General features: G+C 38.7%; 1 non-coding gene across 1 annotated transcript; it reads left to right on the top strand.

Annotated features, from left to right (window-relative positions):
• The first annotated feature begins 16879 nt into the window (after window positions 1-16879).
• On the top strand, window positions 16880-16986 carry LOC145504001 (U6 spliceosomal RNA). The gene has a single exon (XR_014051995.1). It is a non-coding gene; the product is annotated as a U6 spliceosomal RNA (small nuclear RNA).
• Window positions 16987-25419: the final 8433 nt, after the last annotated feature.

Below are 25419 nucleotides of genomic sequence, written 5' to 3'. Positions count from 1 at the left end.
CTCCAATGTTTATAGCAGCGATATTTACAATAGCCAAAATTATGAAAGCAACCTAAGTGTCCATCAACAGTTGAATGGATAAACAAGATGGGATACAAATACACACACATACACAGGCACACACGCGATGGAATACCACTCAACCATAAAAAATGAAAAATTTCCATTTGCAACAACATGAATGGATGTGGAGAGAATTATGCTTAGTGAAGTAAGACAGAGGAGGACAAATACTGTAAGTTTTCATTTATATGTCGAATCTAAAAAATAAAACAAACTAGTGAATATAACAAAAAAGAAACAGACTCACAGATACAATGAACAAACTAGTGGTTACCATGGGAAGAGGGAAGGGAGGAGGAGCAAGATATGGGTGGGGATTAAGAGGCACAAATTATGTATAAAATAAATAAGCTAAAAAGGTATATTGTACAGCAAGAGAATAGAACCAATATTTTATAATAACTGTAAATGGAGTATAATCTTTAAAAATTGTGAATCACAGTTTGTACACTTCAAATTTTTATATTATAAACTGACTATTCTGCAATAAAAAAAATGCCATCATTACATTACAAATATATATGTATGCTATCATAGAGGTTTTGAATCATCCTCCATACACTATTAAACCACAACTACAAACAAGATTTCTCCTTCTTTAAAATTCAAGTTATTCATAAATTTCATTGCAACCAAATGCCAGTTAACTGTGCTAAGAATAAAGGATACAAAAAAGAATCTCAAGATGTTCATAACATGGTAATAGAAATAAAATTAAGATACCACTAATGTGGTGATCTAAATGTATAATAAGAATATGTATTATACAAAATGCTCTATGATAAATATGGGTAATTCATATCTATGTCCTGAATACTATTACAATTATACATCTTAATATATTCAGCATTAATCACATTAATAAAAACTGTAACTTATATTTATATAAATTGACCTGTAAGAGTATGTCTTAAAATCAGATATTATAGACAAACATAAAAAAGATAAAAATGAGAAAAGAAAAATAAAAGAAAGAAGTTGGAAAAGTTCCACCCATAATCCCATCTACTTAGATGCTTTCAAATTGTCATACACACATGCACACACACACACACAATCACACACCTGTGGGATCAAACAATAGACAATGTATAGTACTCTTTTTTTCCCACTTAACAATACACTAAGACTATATTTACACATCAATAAAAACTTTTTAGAATATAATTTGAATCAGAAAAAAAAGTTAAATTTTTTTTCCTGTTTTCAGATATTACTGACTTACATGTAAGTTTAAGGTATACAATGTGATGCTTTGATACACATGTAAACAACAAAATGATTTACAGTAAGGTTAGATAATACCTCTGTTCCCTGACTATGCTGTACATCAGGATCCCTAGAACTTATTCATCTTATAGCCGGAAGTCTATATCCTTTGATCAAAAATCTCTTCATTTCCCCCAGCCACCAGCCCCTGGCAACCACCAATTCTATTCTCTATTTCCAAGAGATTTTTCAAGTCCACATATAAGTGAGAACACATGATATAACTTTTTTTGTTTGACTTTTTTCATTTAGCATAATTTCCCCAATGTCCATTCATGTTGTCATAAAAGACAAGATTTTTGATAATATTTCAGTGTGCATGTGTTTGTGTGTATCACACTTTTTAAAATTAATCTATTGTAAGGCAATGGCACCCCACTCCAGTACTCTTGCCTGGAAAATCCCATGGATGGAGGAACCTGGTAGTCTGCAGTCCATGGGGCTGCTAAGAGTCGGACCCAACTGAGAGACTTCACTTTCACTTTTCTCTTTCATGCATTGGAGAGGGAAATGGCAACCCACTCCAGTGTTCTTGCCTGGAGAATCCCAGGGATGGGGGAGCCTGGTGGGCTGCCGTCTATGGGGTCACACAGAGTTGGATACGACTGAAGTGACTTAACAGCAGCAGCAGCAGATGGACACTTAGGTTGTTTCCATGAACTTAGATAATTTGAATGCTGCAGTGAACATGGAAGTGCAGATATTTCTTTTTAAGATCCTGATTTCATTGCCTCTGGATAAATACCCAGAAGAAGGATTGCTAGATCATATGGGAGTTTTATTTTTAATTTTCTAGGGAACCTCTATACTGTTTTCCATAGTGGCTGTACCAATTTACATTCCCACTAAGAGTGCACAAGGAGTCCCTTTTCTTTATAGCCCCATTAACACTTGTTATAGCTTGTCGTTTTAAGAATAGCCATCCAAAGAGTTTTAAGGTGATCTATCATTGTGATTTTGATTTGCATTTCCCTGATAATTAGTGGTGTTGAGCACTCTTCCATGTACCTTGTAATGATTTGTATGTCTTCCTTGGAAAGCTTCCTTTTCAGTCCTCTGCCAATATTTTGATCAGATTGATCTAATGTGGAGTTGTATGAGTTCTTTATATATTTTAGATATTAACTTCTTATCAGATATATGGTTTTCAAATGTTTTCTCCCATTTCAGAGGTTGCCTTTTCATGTTGCTGTGTAAAAGGTTTTGTTTATTCCCACTTGTTTATTGGAGTAGGAAATGGCAACCCACTCCAGTATTCTTGCCTGGAAAATTCCATGGACAGAGGAGCCTGGCAGGCTACAGTCCATGGGGTTGCAAAGAGTCGGACATGACTGAGTGGCTTTCACTTGTTTATTTTTTCTTTTGTTTTTAGTGCGTGCATGTGTGCCAAGTCACTTCAGTCGTGTCTGACTCTTTGCGACTCTGTGGACCATAGCCCACCAGGCTCCTCTGTCCATGGGATTCTCCAAGCAAGAATACTGGAGTGGGTTGCTATTTACTCCTCCAGGGGATCTTCCCAACCCAGAGATTGAAACTGCATGTCCTATGTCTCCTGCATTGGCAGGAGTGTTCTTTACCATTAGTGCTACCTGGGAAGCCCCTTTGCTTTTAGTATCATATCCAAAAAATCATTGCCAAACCAAAGTCAAGGAGATTTTTCCCTATGTTTTATTCTTGTAGTTTTATAGTTTGGGGCCTAAAATTTAAGTCTTTAAGCAATTTCAAGTTGATTTTTGTGAGTACTGTAAGATAGAGGTTTAATTTCATTTTTCTTGAGAATATTCAGTTTTCCCAGTACTATTTATTGAAGAGATTATCTTTTCCTCTTTGAGATTTCTTGACTCCTTTGCATGTGTGAGTTTACTTCTGGGCTCTCTTCTCCCCCCACCCCACCCCTGCCCCCATTGGTCTATGTGGCTGTTTTTAATGCCAGTACCATACTGTTTTGGTTACTATAGCTTTGTAATAAAGTTTGAAATTAGGTATTGTGATGCCTCCAGCATTGTTCTTTTTTCTTGAGATTGCTTTGGCTATTTGTGGTCTTTTGTGCTTCCCTATGAATTTTAAGATTATTTTTTCTATTTCCGTGGGAAATAGCAATGGGATTTTCATAGGGATTGCATTGAATCTGTAGATCACATTAGGTAGTCTGGACATTTTAGCAATATTAACTCTTCTAATCCATGAACACAGAATATCTTTCTATTTATTTGTATCCTCTTAAATTTCTTTCATTGATGTCTTATAGTTTTCAGCACACAGATCTTTCACTTTTTTGTTTAAATTTCTTAAATATTTTATTATTTTGATGGCATTATTTTCTTAATTTTTGTTTCAGATGGTGTTTTTTAGTGTATAAGACAGCTAAATGTTATGTTTATTTTGTATCCTATGTCTTTACTGAATTTGTTTATTAGTTGTTAAGGGTTTTTGGTGGAGTCTTTAGGGTTTTCAAATAGCCTTTCTCTTCTCCAGGGATCTTCCTAACCCAGGGATCGAACCCAGGTCTCCCACATTGCAGCAAGATTCTTTACCAGTTGAGACATAAGGGAAGCCCAAGAATACTGGAGTAGGTAGCCTATCCCTTCTCCAGCAGATCTTCCTGACCCAGGAATCAACCCGGGGCCTCCTGCATTGCGGGCAATTCTTTACCAACTGAGCTATCAGGGAAACCCTTTCAAACAGAGACAATTTTATTTCTTCCTTTGTGATTTCAATGCTTATTATTTGTTTTTCTTGCCTAACTGCTCTGACTAAAACTTCTAGTATTATGTTGAATAAAAGTGATGAGAGTGGGTCACCCTTATCTTCCAGAAAAGCTTTCAACCTTTCACCATTTAGTATGGTGTTAGTTGCAGTCTGTCTTACAAAGCCATTATTATATTGAGGGTGTTCCCTCTACACCTAATTTGTTGAGAGTTTTGTCACTAAAGGATGTTGAATTTTGTGGAATGCATTTTCTATATTTATTGAGCTGACTTTTTAAAATCTTTTATTCTATTAAATGACAAATCATACTTACTGATTTGCATAATGCTAAACCATCTTCACGTCCTGGGGATAAATCCCACTCGATGATGGTGCATGTGATTCATTTTTTTATTGTGGTAAAATATAAATAACATAAAACTTACCTGGTGGTTCAGACGGTAAAGAATCTGCCTGCAATGCAGAAGACCCAGGTTCAATCCCTGGGTCAGAAAGGTCCCCTGGAGAAGGAAATGGCAACCCATTCCAGTATTCTTGCCTGGAGAATTCCATGGACAGAGGAGTCTGGTGGGCTACTGTCCATGGGGTCGCAAAGAGTCAGACATGACTGAGCGACTAAAACACACACACACACACACACACTAATTAAATCATTTTTAAGTGTACAGTTCAGTGGCATTAAGTACATTCACACTGTTGTACAACAATCACCATCATCCTTCTCCAGAACTTTCTTGTCATCCCAAATGGAAACTCTGTACTCATTATGTAATAAGTCTCAGTCCCACATACCCTAGCCACAGGTAACCACTATTCTACTTCCTGTCTCTATGAAGTTGACTAGTTTAGGTACCTCATATAAATGGAATCATACAACATTTGTCCCTTTGTTCTGACTTGTTTCACTGAGCATAATGTCTTCGAAGTTTATCTATGTTGTAGCAGCTATCAGAATTACGTAACAGGAATATGAAAATCAAGCTTCCTTTTCTCAATCTGGGACAAAGTCTAAGGTATAAAGAACATCCCAGAGTTCCCCTAAGGCATGAGGCTGAAGCTACCCTCAGCAGGACCTTGCCTGAACTCACACCTTTGCTTAACTTCTTCCTCTTCCTCATGCTGATTCTCACACTCCCTTATTACTTTTTCCAGGGAGCACTGTATCAATAAATCACTTGACTGGAAAACTAACCTCAGGGCTTCTTTCTGGGGAACTCAAACTAAGACATCAAGAAACAACTTTTATCCAGAATATTAAGAAAAAAAGAACCTCTTCAAAAAATAAGAAAATGCAAGCTATCTAATAAGAAAAGAAATAAAAGCGGATATTGAGCAGATATTCCATAAAAGAGCAGATACAAATGACCAATAACAAATGGAAAAGTAAACCACTTCATTAGTCATCAGGGAAATCCAAAGTGAAATCACAGTGGTATATCACTACACACCCACCTGAAAGGCTAAAATGAAATTAGCAAGTGTGGGTGAGGATGTGGAACAAATGGAGCTCATATTTTGCTGGTGAGAATATAAACTGATATTTTGGAAAACTGGTAACATATACTAAAACCAAATATCTATATCCTATTAATACAGTAATTTCACTCCTAAGTAAATATCCAACAGAAATGTATGTCTGTGTATAACAAAGACATGTGTTGGAATGTTCTTGCAACACTGTCTATAATAGTCCCAAACTGGGAACTACTCAATTGCACATCAAGAGTAAAATGAATAAATAAATAGAATACTATATATCAATAAGCATGGTGTACACAGAACAACATAAATGATTCTCACAATATAATGTTGAGTGAGAGGCAGACACAACTGAATGCATATTGTATAAAAAAATTCCATTGATATTAAGAACAAAAATAGGTGAAAATAATCTTTACTCTTAGAAGTAGGATAGTGGTTAGTTACCATAGGGATAGGGGAGAGATGGACAGTAGCAGGAAGGAAGCACAGGGGGACTTTTGGGGTACTAACAATGATCTGTTTCTTGACCTGGGTACTGGTTACTCTTGTGTGTTCAGTGTGTGAAAAACCATTGAGCTGTGTCTGTTTCTAGAAAAGGTTTTTTAAAAAATAGTTTTTTATAATCAAAATAACAGACTGGTTCCAAATAGGAAAAGGAGTACGTCAAGGTTGTATATTGTCACCCTGCTTATTTAACTTATATGCAGAATACATCATGAGAAACGCTGGGCTGGAAGAAACACAAGCTGGAATCAAGATTGCCGGGAGAAATATCAATAACCTCAGATACGCGGATGACACCACCCTTATGGCAGAAAGTGAAGAAGAACTAAAGAGCCTCTTGATGAAAGTGAAAGAGGAAAGTGAAAAAGTTGGCTTAAAGCTTGGTTTAAACATTGGTTCAGAAAACTAAGATCATGGCATCTGGTCCCATCACTTCATGGGAAATAGATGGGGAAACAGTGGAAACAGTGTCAGACTTTATTTTGGGGGACTCCAAAATCACTGCTGATGGTGATTGCAGCCATGAAATTAAAAGATGCTTACTTCTTGGAAGGAAGGTTTATGGCCAACCTAGATAGCATATTTAAAAGCAGAGACATTACTTTGCCAACAAAAGTCCGTCTAGTCAAGGCTATGGTTTTTCCAGTGGTCATGTATGGATGTGCGAGTTGGACGGTAAAGAAAGCTGAGTGCTGCAGAATTGATGCTTTTGAACTGTGGTGTTGGAGAAGACTCTTGAGAGTCCCTTGGACTGCAAGGAGATCCAATCAATCCACCCTAAAGGAGATCGGTCCTGGGTGTTCATTGGAAGGACTGATGTTGAAGCTGAAACTCCAATACTTTGGCCACCTCATGCGAAGAGTTGACTCATTGGAAAAGACCCTAATGCTGGGAAGGACTGGGGGCAGGAGGAGAAGGGGACGACAGAGGATGAGATGGTTGGATGGCATCACTGACTCGATGGACATGGGTTTGGGTAGACTCCAGGAGTTGGTGATGGACAGGGAGGCCTGGCGTGCTGCAATTCATGGGGTCGCAAAGAGTCGGAGACGACTGAGCGACTGAACTGAACTGAGGATAATTGAATAAATTATTATACAGCAATACAAAAGTTTATTGTACAGTTGTATTAAAGCTTGAGGAACTAGTGTGGACTATGAACTAGCATGGACTATTTCAGGATACATTTTTAAGTGTAAAAAGCAAAATGCAAAAGAGTATTTATCTTTATGTAAAAACAAAGGGAAATAAAATCTATCTATATCTGCTTATTTGTGGGATAAAAAGGAGGAGGAGGAGTAAGAGGGGGAGGAGGAGCAGGGACAGAAAAGAAAGGAAGTGAAGGTGAGCGTGGAGGGGAAGGGAAGGAAGGGCAGGGGAGATGAAAGTCAGGAGGGAAGAATGATGAACCTAGAAACTAATGGGAAGAACCCAGAAACTAATGATGCCGGCACCTACAGTGGGTGGGTAGGAGTAAAGTAGAAAGAATGGAGGAGTGGGATCAGGATAGAAGAATTGAGAGGGTACTGATACTTACGACAGTAAATTTTTAGGCATAGTTCTGACTTTTAGAACAATATTAATGTTGCACATACTCAAAATGAGTAATTTAATCCAACCACTTTGCAAGAGACACCCCAAATGGAATAAAAATAGCAACAAATGAACTTAAGTACTATATTACAAATGAATGACATAATCTTACTGAAAGAGGAAAGAAAAAAACTAACCTACAGAACTTTGAGCAACAGTATTTGGCCTATACAGTTGACTCTTGAACAGCACAGATCTGAACTGCACTGGTCCACCTGTATGGGGATTTTTTCAGTAAATACATCACCAATTTTTTTTGAGATCTGTGACAAACTGAACACTGCACAGATGAACAGCATAGCATAGAACTATCCAAAAAAATCAATCAAAAGGTATGTCATGAATGCATAAAATATATAGATATGCATATCATATACAAACTATGTGTTAGTTAGCTGTTTGTATTATTGGTAAGGCTTTGTGGAATCTAAGGGCAGTAGTATCTCAGAAAGTGCATGGGATAAAACAATGGTTAGCAACCAGGAACGCAGGAAATGCCTTCTAGTATCTTGTCCTGTTTCTCTGTTTAATTTTCATTGTTCTGCCTAGCAACTATCTCTGCTACTCAGTTCACATATCAGGTTAACCTGTATCCCAGCTTCGAAGTTTTAAAATTTCCTTCACTCGAAATAGTAGCTCAGTCTGAATAAGAATATTATGGTCCCAATTTCAAATTCCTAGCAGAAAGAATCTGATGATCTCAGTTTAAGTCAGACCTCTATCCATGGTCTCATCATCTGTGACCAAGGAATGAAGTCATGTAAACAAAAATAGGGTTGTCTCAGGCCCATAGTGTGGAGAACGAAGTTAAGCTAGGTCATTGTAAGAAAAGCCAATACCCCAAAAGAACTTACTATAATTGCTGAGTGAAGACCAAAAAGAGCCATGTATAATGCAATCTCATTTCAGTAAAATAGAACAAAAGTGTCTATATACAAATATGTGTTTATTGCTAACACTTACGTTAGAAAAGTCAAGAAAGACATCAGTGAGTAGGAAAAATATTTTTTATTTATTCACTTTTAAAATTAATTTTTATTGGAGTATAGTTGCTTTAAATTGTTGTGTTAGTTTCTACTGTACAACAAAATGAGTCAGCTATATACGAAAAATACTTTTTAATTTTTAAGTTTTCATTATGATACAATTTCAGACTTACAAAAGTTGTAAACATAGTATAAAGAATTTTTGTATGCCCTTAACTCAACTTCCCCCAAATGTTAAATGTAACATAATCCTCATTAAAATGATCAAAATCGAGAAAATACCACCAATAAATACCACTAATTAATCTATTGGCCATATTCAAATTCTGCCAACTGATCCACTAAATGTCATACTTTTCCTGGGCCAGGATGGAGCAATCCAGGATAACACAATGTATTTAGTTTTGTATCTTTAATCTGGGACAGTTTCTCAATCTTCCTTTGTCTTTTGAGACCTTGATACTTTTTCTCTTTGCCATGAATAAGTATCTTCTGGGGAGATACTTTGACTTTATGTAAAAAATTCCATTTTTCCATTCTTTGTTCCAACAATTTTAGATGCATTAATGATTCTTGCCTAAAACAATCCTTACTATACTCTTGGGCAAACGGTGATTTCCTATTTCTGTCACTGCTTCAACATCTATTACTTGAAATTCTACTGTTCAAAAGAGCTTTCCCTATCCCACCGATAATTTGATTTTTTGATTGATTTGATTTTTTATCGTATGGTCTTATGGACATTGATTTTATTATTGGATTATAATATGCTACTCTCATTTATTTTGTTGTTTAAATTGCCCCAAATTTGGCTACTGGGAACCCTTCACATTGGTTATAACATTCTTTCAACATGCCCCTATGATTTTTTATTTTGGCTGCACCTTGGAGCATGTGGGATCTTAGTTCCCTGACCAGGGATTGAACACATGCCCTCCGCATGGGGAGCACAGGGCCTTAACCACAGAATGGTCAGGGAAGTTCCACTCTCATCATTTTTTGATCACTTACTTTTTGGCACTGCAAAATGTTCCAGGCTCTTCTTGTTCTCTCCCTGTTCCAATTTTGGAGTTAACCATCTCTCTAAGGAGCTTTGTTTATCTTTTTTTTTTTGGAAAATTATACTTACAGAACAAAACCTGGGCACTGAGTGAGGTTGTTGCTACTAGGGTGTCATTTCTTATAGGCCCTCTTATCAGACAGAGCTGGGGAATATATGTTCAGTTCAGTTCAGTCGCTCAGTCGTGTCCGACTCTTTGCGACCCCATGAATTGCAGCACACCAGGCCTCTCTGTCCATCACCAGCTCCCGGAATCTACCCAAACCCATGTCCATCGAGTCAGTGATGCCATCCAACCATCTCATCCTCTGTCGTCCCCTTCTCCTCCTGCCCCCAATCCTACCCAGAATTAGGGTCTTTTCCAATGAGTCAACTCTTCGCATGAGGTGGCCAAAGTATTGGAGTTTCAGCTTCAACATCAGTCCTTCCAATGAACACCCAGGACTGATCTCCTTTAGGGTGGATTGATTGGCTCTCCTTGCAGTCCAAGGGACTCTCAAGAGTCTTCTCCAACACCACAGTTCAAAAGCATCAATTCTTCAGCACTCAGCTTTCTTTACCGTCCAACTCTCACATCCATACATGACCACTGGAAAAACCATAGCCTTGATTAGACGGACTTTTGTTGGCAAAGTAATATCTCTGCTTTTAAATATGCTATCTAGGTTGGCCATAACCTTCCTTCCAAGGAGTAAGCATCTTTTAATTTCATGGCTGCAATCACCATCAGCAGTGATTTTGGGGCCCCAAAAAATAAAGTCTGACACTGTTTCCACTGTTTCCCCATCTATTTCCCATGAAGTGATGGGACCAGATGCCATGATCTTAGTTTTCTGAACGTTGAGCTTTAAGCCAACTTTTTCACTCTCCTCTTTCACTTTCATCAAGAGGCTCTTTAGTTCTTCTTCACTTTCTGCCATTAGGGTGGTGTCATCTGCATATATGAGGTTATTGATATTTCTCCCGGCAATCTTGATTCCAGCTTGTGTTTCTTCCAGCCCAGCGTTTCTCATGATGTACTCTGCATATAAGTTAAATAAGCAGGGTGACAATATACAGCCTTGACATACTCCTTTTCCTATTTGGAACCAGTCTGTTGTTCCATGTCCAGTTCTAACTGTTGCTTCCTGACCTGCACACAGGTTTCTCAAGAGACAGGTCAGATGGTCTGGTATTCCCATCTCTTTCAGAATTTTCCACAGTTTATTGTGATCCACACAGTCAAAGGCTTTGGCATAGTCAATAAAGCAGAAATAGATGTTTTTCTGGAACTCTCTGGCAAATATACATAAGTTAATATCCATCTATATGTATATATACATATGCACACACCTCTGTTTCTATATTTCTATGTTTATCCAAACCCAACGTTTCATATTGATACTTTTTCCCCATTTTTACTGAGGTGTAACTGACAAATAAAGCTGTGCATATTTAAAGTGTACAACATGAATTGATGTATGTTTACACTGTGAAATGATTACCACAATTACACCAGTTAACACATACAGTACATCTTTTGTGTATGTATCATGAGAATGCTTACTCACTTGGCAAATTTCAAGTATGCAATACAATATTATTAATTATAGTCACTGTGCTGTACAATAGATCCCCAGAACTTCTGCAAGTAAAGCAAAACTATTCTTATTATGCTCTTCATTGCGTCTGTTCTCAGGTTTTTTGCCTCAAAATGTGCTGGAACTTCTCCCCTGGACTCATGGACTCCTGCAAGGGTACCCTCATCTGTGGGTGATTGCCAATGTTGATGTTTTGTGGTAGAATGATGGTAGAAAACTCATTTTCTACCATCTTTTCCTAGTGCTTTTATTCCATTCCAACATCATAGAAGTCATTCTAGCCTTCCTCCTTTTCTTATATTTTATTCCTTCTTTGATGCTACATATACCAATAAAACACTAAAAACGTACTGAGTACTTCTATCAGAACTGTGCTGTATGCTTTATATAAATACCTCATTTCATCTTCATGACAACCCTGTGGTAGGTAATATTTTTACCTGAATTTTATAGAAGGAGAGAATGCAAATCAAGAAATAAGTAATATTGCTAATTATTTATTAGGTGTTACAGCAAAGATTTAGACCCAAGAGATTAACTCCAGAATTCATGTTTTTGACAGCTATGCATATCTTACTTATAAAACCTGAGGAAGTTAGCACAATATAAACCAATCTCATTCATATGTATGGATGCTACAATCTAACATAGCAATTAAAATCTTACGTGTAAAAATCTCAAATAATAAAAAAAAGAAGAAAATGTAAATGAATATTTATCCAATACTTGGATGAGATAGAACTCTGTGACCGTACAAGTGCCCAGCACCTAGCTGTATCAGTCACTTCAGGATATACCCCCTCATTTGGCTGTGGCAGGAACCAGGTTAAAAAAGAATTTGTAGCTCTATATATTTTTTTCTCAGGGATCTTTCTTGGCTTGTCTGCTTTCCTCTCTGCTTGAACTCCCTTTGTACTGCATTCTCTGTCAGACAGATCAGCTTTAAATTAAAGCTTCCTCTTTTTATTGTCCGGTCTGAATTTGGCATCCTGACCCTAGACTATTGGTCTTGGCACTACTAACCTAGTAACTCCATGGGAAACTGACCTGGTAATTATCCTCTTGGCTCCACTTGCCACAACCTCATGCCCACTTCCAGCCCAGGAACTCAGGGCTCTCTCATGCCTCTCAGGCCCCCATCTGTCTAAGACAGGAGATTGGACCAAAAGTAATGGAAAATACACATACGAATAAACAAGCAAAGATGATTAGCTCTGACTAAATGGTGACATGTAAAACTTCTATTATTCAAGACAACATATAATTGTATGATTCCATATACATAAGTATAATTAAGGTTTTTAATTGCTTACATTTCTACTAATGTAAGTACTAGTGTTTGCTCAATACTATTCATTTTTTATTTACAAGTTTATATTTTGAAATGTTTCAAACCTACAGGAAACTTTAAAAAATAGTACACAGAACACCCACATTTGTGTGTGTGTATGTTTAGTTCACTCAGTCGTGTCTGACTCTTTGTGACTCTATGGGCTGTAGCCTGCCAGGCTCCTCTGTCCATGGGGTTTTCCAGGCAAGAATACTGGAGTTAGTTGTCATTTCCTCCTCAAGGGAATTTTCCAGACCCATGGATTGAACCTACGTCTCCTGATTCTCCTGCATCAGCAGGATTCTTTGCCATTGAGCCACCTGGGAAGCCTCCAAACACCCACATACCCTTTATCTATATTCAGCAATCAACAGTTGGATTTCCCCACCAGATCTAAATATTTGTTGTCTCTATCCAAAGGCATCTACATGCATTTTGAATCTTGTTGCATGCCATGTGTTTCAGGGGTACCATGACTGCTTCAAGTTTGGTGATTTGCTAGAGGATTTATAGGACTTAAATCAGGTTATACTCATGGTTGCGGTTTGTTAGAGCAAAGTGTGCAGAGCAAAAGCAGCTGGCAAAAAAAGATACACATGGGGCAGAATCCAGAGAGGTCAGATACAGGCTTCCAAGTCCCTCCCCAACAAGAGCCATATAAGACATACTTTCTCTCTAGGCATAGGACACATGCAGAATGTCTCCATTCAGGGGAGTTGGTTCAAGTCTTAGGGTCCAAGGCTTTTATGGAGGTCTGGTTCACATGGGCATATTCTGGTACATGACCATTCATGCCAACTGAAACTCAGGGCTCTAACAATTCTGCATGACACTTGCGGGATCTTATTTCTCTGACCAGGGATTAAACCCTGGTCCTGGCCGTAGAGTGACTTCCCTTTCCCCCTTTCCCTGGCCGTAGAAGCGCAGAGTCCTAACCACTGGACCACCAGGGAATTCCCTCAGCCATCTTAATGATTATGCAAAGCAATGTGACAAGCTGGTAAATCATGGCCCATTGCTCCAAGTAAATACAACAGAATAACCCCAATTAACACAGCCTTTGAAGGACCACATGCCCAGGTATGGGCAATGGTCAGTCATGGTCCAGGCTTCCTTGGGGATATGCAAGGAGAGATCACCAGACCTACTGCATTAACTCCTCACACCATACCTCTGCTTGTGCTGTTCCTGTCATTTATTTGGATTGCTTTTCCCAGAAACTTAGCTCAGGTTCCATATTCTTTCCAGCACCTGCACAGGGCCCTTCTTAGAACAAGCAGTTCTTCAACATGGATTCAGTGACGGAAACTTGAATGAAGTCTTCTCAGACAGATTTGACCCAGTGATCTCTTCCTTTTTACTGATTTTTCCGTTTATTTTACAATTAATCATAAAAGGCCTAGATATATCTCTTATATTATCATGTGATATTGTCACTAAAATTTTCAAGTTTATTTTTTTCTTAACCAGATGTTAAATGACGATGGTGTCTTAGACCAACTATATCACACACACACACACACACACACACACACACACACACACATCTGCTCTTAGAAAACATATTGGCTGTAAAAATATATGTAATATAAATATTTGTTGATGCTGATTGATCACTTGTTCCAAAAGTATCTTTTTACAATTTAATTTGTAATTAGTATATGAATAGTAAGGAGTGAATTATGCAGCTTTGGCTAGTACACATGCATGAAAGGAGTTTATACTGGTACAAAGTGACATAAGAAAATTCAAGCCTTCCAGTCTTGTGAAAAAAAATAGTTAAAAGGAAAAATAAATGTTTAAAGAATACATGTTATAGAGAAGAAATGTCTTAGTTGTGTTAACTATTACAGATAGTATTTGTATATTACATGGCATTGATTAAAGACAACAGAAGATAGAACTCTAGAAGTAAAAGTAACCTGAAAAGTTCCTGTTGATGACCTAAAAAAATTGAAACTTTCAACCTACCTAATGTGTGGATTTGAGGATTAGGTGAAAGACGTCATTGCAACACTGGAGGTCTAAGTTGGTTTAACTGCTGAAAAAGAGACCTGTGTATGACATTCATCTACATTGTCAAGTCTTATCCCTGGGGCTTGGCACAAGCCACCAGGAGAGGGTGGTACTTCTCAAAATTTAGGGTTCCCCAGAAGCATGTGGAGGGCTTGTAAAACACAGACAGCTGGCTCAACTCCCAGAATTTCTGAATCAGTAGGTCTAGGGTAGGGCCAAATAATTTACATTTTAAAGAAGCTCCCAGGTGATGCTGATGCTGCATGTCCATATACCACACTCTAAGTATTAAGGCACTAATAATATATCAGTCATGTACTTGCAACAGTATGTATTTTCAGTATCCGCAGTGTAATTCTCAGCAAACAACTAGGTCCTAAATAGCAGAGCTTAGACATTATCATTCACTCTTTCATCTTTATTTTGGTCTTATTCATCTACAGGAGGGTACTATCTTCCATATACAAATATTAATAGTAATATGGTTTTTGCTACAATGGCACTTCTCTTCAGACTATATTCAATAATAAAATTTCATGCCAGAAAGTTGCTAATCATTACATCAAAGTGTTTCTGTTAAAACTTAAAATCAGAACTGGTACTATTTGCCCATTTTTAATCAACAATGCTATAAACCAATTACAATACAATGTTCAGATAATCATATCACCATTTATTGTTGCCTGGAGAGTGTTCTCACAATTTGTTCTCTTTGTTCCTTTTTGAAGCTTCTTAGTAACTGAGATAAATGGAAAAATAATGGTGTCCACATTGCATGTGGTCAGTTGTTGACCTGGCACTTAATGTCTGACAGACAGTATGTGGAGTGAGCTATTACCAGCAATCTGTTCATTCCACCCTCCAGTAGCCACAGCAAATGGGATGTGTTCCAACTAGACTGCAGGTCTCCTTGAGAGCTAAACACTACATATGGCATTTGTTGAGTCACTTCATTGTCCACAAGACAGAGAAATATTTATCAGAAGCATCATTTACCTGGAAAGTCCATAAGCTTCTTACCTATAGACAATGATTAAATGTGTAAACAGGCTGTTTTTTCTAGTCCCACATTCAATTAATTTCAATGATTAAGGAAATTAGTTTTGGTTATGATATTCACTGCTAGGGCACATCGGCACTTTTTTTTTTCAGATCAATGTTAGTCCACATCTGCTTATGAAAACTTTTAGATTTCAATTTTAATGGTATCACTCGGTGGTGGTGGCCGGGGGGGCGGTAAATCCCAGAAAGTTCTTAAGCCAGGTCTACGTGGTCTTTCCTACTGAAATTAGGAAGTGGATCAAAGTTTACATGCTACAGAAATCTTAAGACATGGAAAGTTTTAATTCTTCTTGTTTTTCATAACATCCATTTTAACACAGAGAAGCCAAAGAAAAACAGGGATAGGGCAAAAGGGAGGGTGGGGGAGGCATAGCCTCTATAGTTTGGGGCAATTTGGCTCAACCTCTTCTTTTGCTGCCTTCTCCCACCTGCAAAGCACAGGGCAAGTCCCCCAGATTTAGAGCACCCCAACCTCCTACCAGAGATTTATCCAGGTAAAAGGTAACAGCAATGGAGATAATCCAAGGCTTTCTCCACTGGATGCTAAAGGGGTCTTGAAGCTAATAGGCAGGAAGTTAGCTGAGAGCAAGGAGAGGTGGTCCCTGCACCTAGCCGTCCAACAGCCATCTAATCCCACCAAGGAATTTACCAGCCCCGCCCCTAATACTCCCACTGCAGCAGCTGCTGCTGCTGCTAAATCGCTTCAGTCGTGTCCGAATCTGTGCCACCCCATAGACGGCAGCCCTCCAGGCTTCGCCATCCCTGGGATTCTCCAGGCAAGAACATTGGAGTGGGTTGCCATTTCCTTCTCCAATGCATGAAAGTGAAAAGTGAAAGGGAAGTCACTCAATTGTGTCCGACTCTTAGCGACCCCATGGACTGCAGCCTACCAGGCTCCTCCGTCCATGGGATTTTCCAGGCAAGAGTACTGGAGTGGGCTGCCATTGCCTACTCCGATACTCCCACTAATACTCCAAAAATAGTCATGGGGGCCACAAAAATCCCCCACCTGCAGACTGGTGGGACTTTCCCTACTCTAGCACATGTGAATACCTTACACTGTCCTATACTAAACTAACTTTTGGCGCATATTGGACTCATTACCTGCTCGTAAATATGCCATTAATACATACATCTAATTATAACAGACTGAATTATAGGGAGGACATGCATGGCAGAGCATCTTGTAATATAACCTGCAGCTATCAATTAAGACTGTCAATCAGTGCTCGCTTCGGCAGCACATATAGTAAAATTGGAATGATACGGAGAAGATTAGCATGGCCCCTGCGCAAGGATGACACGCAAATTCGTGAAGCGTTACATATTTTTTTCCAGAAAAATAAATGACCCAATCAAAAAATAGGCCAAAGAACTAAACAGACATTTCTCCAAAGAAGACATACAGATGGCTAACAAACACATGAAAAGATGCTCAACATCACTCATTATTAGAGAAATGCAAATCAAAACCACAATGAGGTACCATTTCACACCAGTCAGAATGGCTGCTATCCAAAAGTCTACAAGCAATAAATGCTGGAGAGGGTGTGGAGAAAAGGGAACCCTCTTACACTGTTGTTGGAATGCAAACTAGTACAGCCACTATGGAGAACAGTGTGGAGATTCCTTAAAAAACTGGGAATAGAACTGCCATATGACCCAGCAATCCCACTGCTGGGCATACACAACGAGGAAACCAGAATTGAAAGAGACGCGTGTACCCCAATGTTCATCGCAGCACTGTTTACAATAGCCAGGACATGGAAGCAACCTAGATGTCCATGAACAGACGAATGGATAAGGAAGCTGTGGTACATATACACAATGGAATATTACTCAGCCATTAAAAAGAATACATTTGAATCAGTTCTATTGAGATGGATGAAACTGGAGCCCATTATACAGAGTGAAGTAAGCCAGAAAGAAAAACACCAATACAGTATACTAATGCATATGTATGGAATTTGATAGATGGTAACGATAACCCTATATGCAAGACAGAATAAGAAACACAGATGCATAGAACAATCTTATGGACTCTGAGGGAGAAGGTGAGGGTGGGACGTTCTGAGAGAATAGCATTGAAACATGCATATTATCATATGTGAAACAGAACACCATTCCAGGTTCGATGCATGAGACAAATGCTCAGGGCTGGGGCAATGGGATGACACAGAGGGATGGGATGGGGAGGGAGGTGGGAGGGGGTTCAGGATGGGGAACACATGTAAACCCATGGCTGATTCATGTCAATGTATGGCAAAAACCACTACAATATTGTAAAGTAATTAGCCCCCAACTAAAATAAATAAACTTATTAGAAAAAAGAAAAAAAAGAAGTCAAAAAAAGAAAAAGCAATATCATTTCAAACAGAAGAAAAACAAAAGATAGCAAACAATTGATAGAATTTGATATATGAAAAACTCAGTATAGATAAGGCAAATCAAAATATACAACCTAAAGAATATAATAGGGGCCTAATAAATGTCTGATTGAAGTATAAAATAGCAGAGCAGAACTGTGCAGCAGTAACGGCCAGTTTCTAGAACCAGGCTTCCCATGCTTGAATTCCAAGTCCACCATCACCTTAGGACCTTCAGCAAGTTGTCTAATATCTCCATGTCCAATCCCATTTATATAAATGGGGATGATGATTCCAGTCTATCAAGGATTGTTTTGAGAATTCAATGCAAATATTTCTAAAGTTTCTAGAATAGTGCCTGGCTCCTTGTGTTACATAAATATTTGTTTCATAAAGTATTCAGAAGTGACTAGAAGAAGCACTGGCTATAACTATAGATAAGCAACGCAAGGGAATGGTATTATGTACATTCTAAATTAAGCCGTTTTCCAACAAGGACCTACAGTATAGCACATAGAACTCCGCTCAATGTTATGTGGCAGCCTGGAGGAGAGGGGGGTTTAGAGGAAAATGGCTTCATGTATATGTATGGCTGAGTCCCTTCTCAATTCACCTGAAATTATCACAACATTGTTAATTGGCTATACCCTAATACAAAATAAAAAGTTCAAAAAAACCCCCAAAGACTGTCAATCAATGACCCCCCTGGATTATGCAAATAACCTTGCCTTAAAAACTCTGTACCCCAGCATTCCAGGGCTGTGCCTCCCCTGGTGTGGCCTTCCTCTCTCTTGAGGTGTTGTCTCTGTTCTTTTTGTGTGTGTGCTCAGTGTACCCAACTCTTTGTGATCTTTCTTTCCTATTGTTAATACACTTTCTTGCAATGGGTAAGACCTTAGATTCTTCTTTGCACCCTTACCAAGAACCCAGACCCACAGGAGAAATGGTCTCCAAACTCTCCTTCAGCTAACAGACCTAGATGAAAGTCAAGTACCTAGTGGAAAGTCAAGTGCCTAGTGTAAAGTCTTATCAGAAATAGAAAAGAAGCTAAAATAGAGGAAAAGACCTGCAAGGAAGAAGCACAAAGCCAAGAAAAAAAGAGAGAGAAAGAGTGAGAAGAGTTTTCAATATCCTTTTCAGTCCTTAGGTCCAGAGTGTCTATGGTCAGATTCTTCCGCATTCTCACCAGGACCATGATCCACTAAATTCTTTGCTTAAATCAGTTTGAATAGGATTTCTGCCCCTTGACTAATAGTAAGGCATATTACACTGCATCTGAGTCATGGCAACTATTTTTAAAATCAATGGCACTTCCACCCCAAGGAGAAAAAAAAAACTGTGGGAAACAAAATTCATTTCAAACATTATTAGTTAAAGGTATCTGATGTTTTGTCTGGAATTTGCTTGAAAATACTCTAGTTTGGTGTATATGTGCGTGTACATTAATCTATATCCCAGGGACAATGATTTAACATTAACATCCAGATCAGAAATCCACACCCCAGGCAGAGGTGATTAGTTAGCAGTTGGAGGACCCTAATCAGTATCCCATCCCCTGAAGGAGGCTTGTAGAGCACTTTACAAATTGCTATCTGAACCTGTAGCATAACAGATTTTTTAAAATAGTGAAATGCTGCTGCTGCTGCTGCTGCTGCTGCTGCTAAGTCGCTTCAGTCGTGTCCGACTCTGTGCGACCCCATAGATGACAGCCCACAAGGCTCCTCCGTCCCTGGGATTCTCCAGGCAGGAACACTGGAGTGGGTTGCCATTTCCTTCTCCAATGCATGAAAGTGAAAAGTGAAAGGGAAGTAGCTCAGTCGTGTCCGACTCCTAGCGACCCCATGGACTGCAGCCTATCAGGCTCCTCCGTCCATGGGATTTTCCAGGCAAGAGTACTGGAGTGGGGTGCCATTGCTTCTCCGAAAATAGTGAAATGAGTGTTATTCAAAATATATTGTACAAGCAACTATGGAGAACAGTATGGAGGTTCCTTAAGAAACTAAAAATAGAGTTACCATCAGTTCAGTTCAGTTCAGTTCAGTCGCTCAGTTGTGTCCTACTATTTGCGACCCCATGGACTGCAGCACGTCAGGCCTCCCTGTCCATCGTCAACTCCCAGAGTATACTCAAACTCATGTCCACTGAGTCGGTGATGCCATTCAACCATCTCATCCTTTGTCATCACCTTCTCCTCCTGCCTTCAATCTTTCCCAGCATCGAGGTATTTGCAAATGAGTCAGTTCTTCACATCAGGTGGCCAAAGGATTGGAGTTTCAGCTTCAGCATCAGTCCTTCCAAAGAATATTCAGGACTGATCTCCTTTAGGATGGACTGGTTGGATCTCCTTGCAGTCCAAGGGACTCTCAAGAGTTTTCTCCAACATCACAGTTCAAAAGCATCAATTCTTCGGCACTCAGCTTTCTTCACCGTCCAACTCTCACATCCATGCATGACTATTGGAAAAACCATAGCCTTGACTAGACGGACCTGTGTCGGCAAAGTAATGTCTCTGCTTTTTAATATGTTGTCTAGGTTGGTCTTAACTTTTCTTTCAAGGAGCAAGCGTCTTTTAATTTCATGGCTACAGTCACCATCTGCAGTGATTTTGGAGCCCCAAAAAGATAGTCTGTCACTGTTTTCCACTGTTTCCCCATCTATTTGCCATGAAGTGATGGGACCAGATGCCATGATCTTAGTTTTATGGATGTTGAGTTTTAAGCCAACTTTTTCATTCTCCTCTTTCACTTTTATCAAGAGGCTCTTTAGTTCTTCTTCGCTTTCTGCCATAAGGGTGGTATCATCTGCATATCTGGGGTTATTGATATTTCTCCTGGCAATCCTGATTCCAGAGCTACCATATGATCCTACAATCCTACTCCTAGGATTGGAGTAGGATATCAGGAGAAAACTATAATTCCAAAATATATATGCACCCCAATGTTTATTGTAGCATTATTTTACTTGCTGTGTTTTCACATGACCTCTTCTCTGTGTACAGAGAGAGAGAAAGTTCTGGCATCCCTTTGGCTTCTTATAAGGACCCAGTCCTAAATGATTAAAGCCCCACTCTATGACCTCATTTAACCTTGATTCCTTCCCTAAAAGCCTTATCTCCGAATTCTGTCATCTTGAGGGTTAGGACTTCAACATCGAAATTTGGAGGGGACACAATTCAGTCCATAACAACTTCTATACCACAGTCCAAGTGACCTTCCCAAAACACAAAGCTGCAAACCTTTCCTGTTTGGATTCCTCCATCCCTACCCCCAGCCTTTTTTGCCTAATTTCTCTGGCTAGACCTTTTCAGTACAATGTTGAATTGAAGTGGCAAGAGTGGGCATCCTTGTTTTGATCCTGATGTAAGGAAAAAGGCTTCAGTCTTTCACCACCGAGTATGATATTAGCTGAGGGTTTTTCTTAGATGCTCTTTAGCATGTCAAGGAAGTTCCCTTCTGTGTTGTTGTTGTTTAGTTGATAAGTCATGAGCAACTCTTTTGCCACCCCATGGACTGTAGCCCACCAGGCTCCTCTATCCATGGGATTTCCCAGGTAAGAACACTGAAGTGGGTTGCCATTTCCTTCTCCAGAGATCTTCCCAACCCAGGGATCGAACCCACATCTCCTTCATTGGCAGGTGGATTCATTACCACTGAGCCACCAGGGAAACTCAAGTTCCCTTCTACTTTTAGTTTATTCAGTGTTTTTCTAGTGGAAGGGTGTTGGATTTTGTCAAAGTTTTTTTCTCTATCAGTTGACCTGATCATGTCACTCTTTTGCTTCAAATCTTTCACATTCTGTGTCATTTAGAGTTCTCTGGTAGAGAAACAATTGACACTGATCATTTTAAGGGGGTTGCAGGAGGCTTTAGGATAGAAAGGAGGCTGAACACCCAGCTTGGAATGAAACAGTTCCTGAAGGTTTCAGTAGTAGGGATCCCTGGTTGGTCTTGTTTGGGTATTCGTGCTTCAAGGAGTGAACACTTTCCTTGTCTCCTTAAGTCACATTGCTCGATATATTAAGTTCCTGATTGCACGACATTGTGAATGTAACTTATGCCACCGAGTTGTGCACTAAAAAATAGTTAAAATGGCAAATTTTATGTTATATATATTTTCCCACAATAAACAAAAAATTAAAAATAGTCGATATGTAGTCAAATACTGAAAATTTTCAGGAAGGCTATTTTAGAGCAATGAAGCATAAATCTTTCTAGGGATCAAATGACACATGATAATATATGGAAGTAAACAAATGTTTTCAAGTTAAATAAAATTGATACAACTGTGTTTGACCTTGGAGGTAACAAAGATAGGTTGACAAAAAGTCAGAGAAGCAGAAGATGATGAGATCCTGACATTTCTTCATTCTTCCGACAAGGAAAATACTTTTTTTCAGGCCTTGTCAGTTTCAGTACTGGGCTCTGAAAGGACTCTAAGAAAGTATCATTTATAGCACAAAGCAATACTTTTATCAAACTAACTTAAAGGAGTCTAATGGCTTCTATTAGTGATACTGGAAAAAAATATTTCTTGATATTCTATCTCTAAGATTAGATTCAATAAAACCTGGGGACTGGAGGAAATGGAGAAATGTATACACAGTTTAGATTGGCCATGAATTGATCATGGTTGAGAATGAGTGTGAGTTCAAGGAGATTCATTATACCATTCCTTTTACTTTTGTGTATGCTGGAATAAAGTTTATTAAATTTTTTTTTAAAAAAGTTCTAGGACAGAGAGTATAGTTGTTCTAGTTAGGTCACATGCTCACCCCTTGACTCTCCCAAGGAAGTGAGAGGAATGTTTTTCCTCAAGACTTATTGTAAAATAATACAATACAGTATTATTGTAATAGTAAACCACTGGAGGCAATCTACATGTTTTAAAATAGAGTATTGGTTAAGTAAATACATGCATGTAATTGAGTATCATAGAAAAATTTAAATGATTGGTTATTTATTCATTCACACAAAAATAAAATTGCTGTCAATTGTCTCTGAAGGTTTATATTAATTCTCACCCTTCTCAGCATTACATCTACATCTTCAACGACAACAGCCATTATCATTTTAAAAAATGTGTCAATAGTATCGTGTGTTCTTCATATATTATTTTCAAAGTGGAAAAATGATAAAATAATATGTTTAAAGGACTGTCAATTAGGGAGGAAGTATACCTGGCATCATGGTTGAATATAAGTATTTTTATTTCTCTTAATGCCTGTAATTGGATGTGGCTTAAGTTTTGAACTGGATTAATTCAGGATAGTTCTGTCTCTAAAAAGAATTATTCATGGAAGGCCTAATGATCCTTCAGTTTTTTTTTTCTTACTTAACCTTATATTAATATATTTAGTTCATTGAATCTTGATTGTCCATGAAAGACAAAGTTCTCATTTGCATGTATTTATATCTATTTAAATAAGGAATCATATCTAAAACATAAATGAGCCTTTAAAATGTCCTAATATTTAGGGCTAGTAATTATATTTCTGAAAATAAATGCTATAATCCAAATGGCTATAATACTGCAAAATTACTCCATAGTAGAAAATATTTAAGAGTGTTATTTTATATTTACAAGCTTTTTTAAGAACATAAGTATTAGGTGTTCAGTCATGTCTGACTCATTTCAACCGCATGGACTGTAGCCCACCAGGCTCCTCTGTCCATAGAATTCTCCAGGTAAGAATACTGGAGTGGGTTGCCATTCCCTTTCTCCAGGGGATCTTCCCAACCCAGGGATCAAACCTGGTCTCCTGCAATGCACGCAGATTCTTTACCATCTGAGCCACCAGAGGTGTTTAAAGAATATAAGAAAATGTTAAATAAGAAAAGGAGCAGATTAAGCTTGAATATTTATTATGATCACAACTATGTAAAAAAAACATTTTTGTACCGCAAGAAATCTAAAATGCTAACCTCATTATACTTGAAGCTTGAAAGAATAGATCATTTTCTTTTTTCTTTCTACTTATCTATATTTTTCAAATTTCTTTTACAGTAAGTACATATTACCATTACATTTAGAAAAATGTTTAAAATAGAGACTGTTTCAGTTGAAATGGACAGAAACACAACTCAAATTAAACTAAAAAGGGAGAGGAGTTGAGGGGAGGGTGAGAAAGAAGGAAAGAGAAGTTCAGTGGAAGGACTTGGCTTCAGGCCCACATGGAAATGATATCGTCAGATCTCTCTCTTCCCCCCTCTCCCTAATTGCTCAGCTCAGCCTCCTCTGTGTGGTGACCTCATTTTCTTCCACGTTCTGAGTTGCCAGAGAATTAGGTTGCCCACAGCTCTCGGCTTACATCATCTGCTTTAGGAGTCTCAGTGGAAAGAGACCGCTTTTCCCCGACAGCTACCTATCAATTCCAGAGAAGAACTCTTATAGCCCCTGCTTGGGCTGCATGCCCACCCCTATGCTAATCACAATGTCTGGGGAATGGGGTACTAAGATTGGGTGGGCTGGTGATGTATGTTCATGTCTGTTCCAGAAGAGATGTTCTAGTATTGGGAGAGATAGTGTGATGGCCAGCCAAAATTCAGAAAGATATCAGGCAGGGATCTTCTATCTCCATTGCAGCATTCAAAATCTTAGCTGTGGCAAGTGGGATCTAGTTCCCTGACCAGGGATCAAACCTGGGCCCCCTGAATTGGGATCATGGAGTGTTAGCCACTGGACCACCAGGGAATCTCTGGAGGAGTTCTTTAGTGATTCAATCTTGCTGCCCTTGAGTCTGCCCCTATGAGAAGCTAGTCTCCCTCACCCAGCTTGTTTCTGGATGGCACTACTTCAGCCACCAACTTCTTTCTGGCCTCATTATGGAGCCTGTGCATTGCCTTAGGCTTTGAACATTCACAGGCTTGTTTCCAAGTTGGGTTTCTCTGGCAATACAACTCCCCCCAGATCTCAGCTGGTGTTTTGCCAATTTTATACCTGGGGATTCCATAAACTAGGCGCCAACACCAGAAATCGTATCCTGCCCTTGCAGTTACTCTTAGCAACAGATCTCAGCTTTGCACATCTTATGGGCTTTCAACTGTCTCCCATTATGGCACCCTGCCCCTGGGCTGTAACGCAGTGGGTAGTGTTTTTCCATGGGCATGATTACTAATTACATTTGGCAGGGAACAGCACAGTGGTTTAAGAGAAACAGACAAGGGAAACAGGGTTTTCTAATTTTTACCGTGTTTCTGGTGTGATTCTTGCCTCCTTTCTTTGCAATACTTTTATATTAGAGCATAGATTTCAGCCATTTCAAATCAATAAGAAAAATTATTATTTGACCCTCAGTGGTCCTGGATTGCTGGTCAGAGGCAGAAAGGGCCTCCCAATATGTTTTTGCCCTTCTGCTTTCAGGTAAGTGAGTTTGAATTCAATCTCATCCTTTCCTGTTTGCT

The sequence above is a fragment of the Giraffa tippelskirchi genome, chromosome 4 (genome assembly GCF_054371585.1).
Source record: "Giraffa tippelskirchi isolate mGirTip1 chromosome 4, T2T-mGirTip1v1.2.pri, whole genome shotgun sequence".
In the NCBI taxonomy this organism is placed as follows: Eukaryota; Metazoa; Chordata; class Mammalia; order Artiodactyla; family Giraffidae; genus Giraffa; species Giraffa tippelskirchi.
Note: the sequence above shows the minus strand (reverse complement) of the source record. Positions and strands in the feature narration are given on the sequence as shown.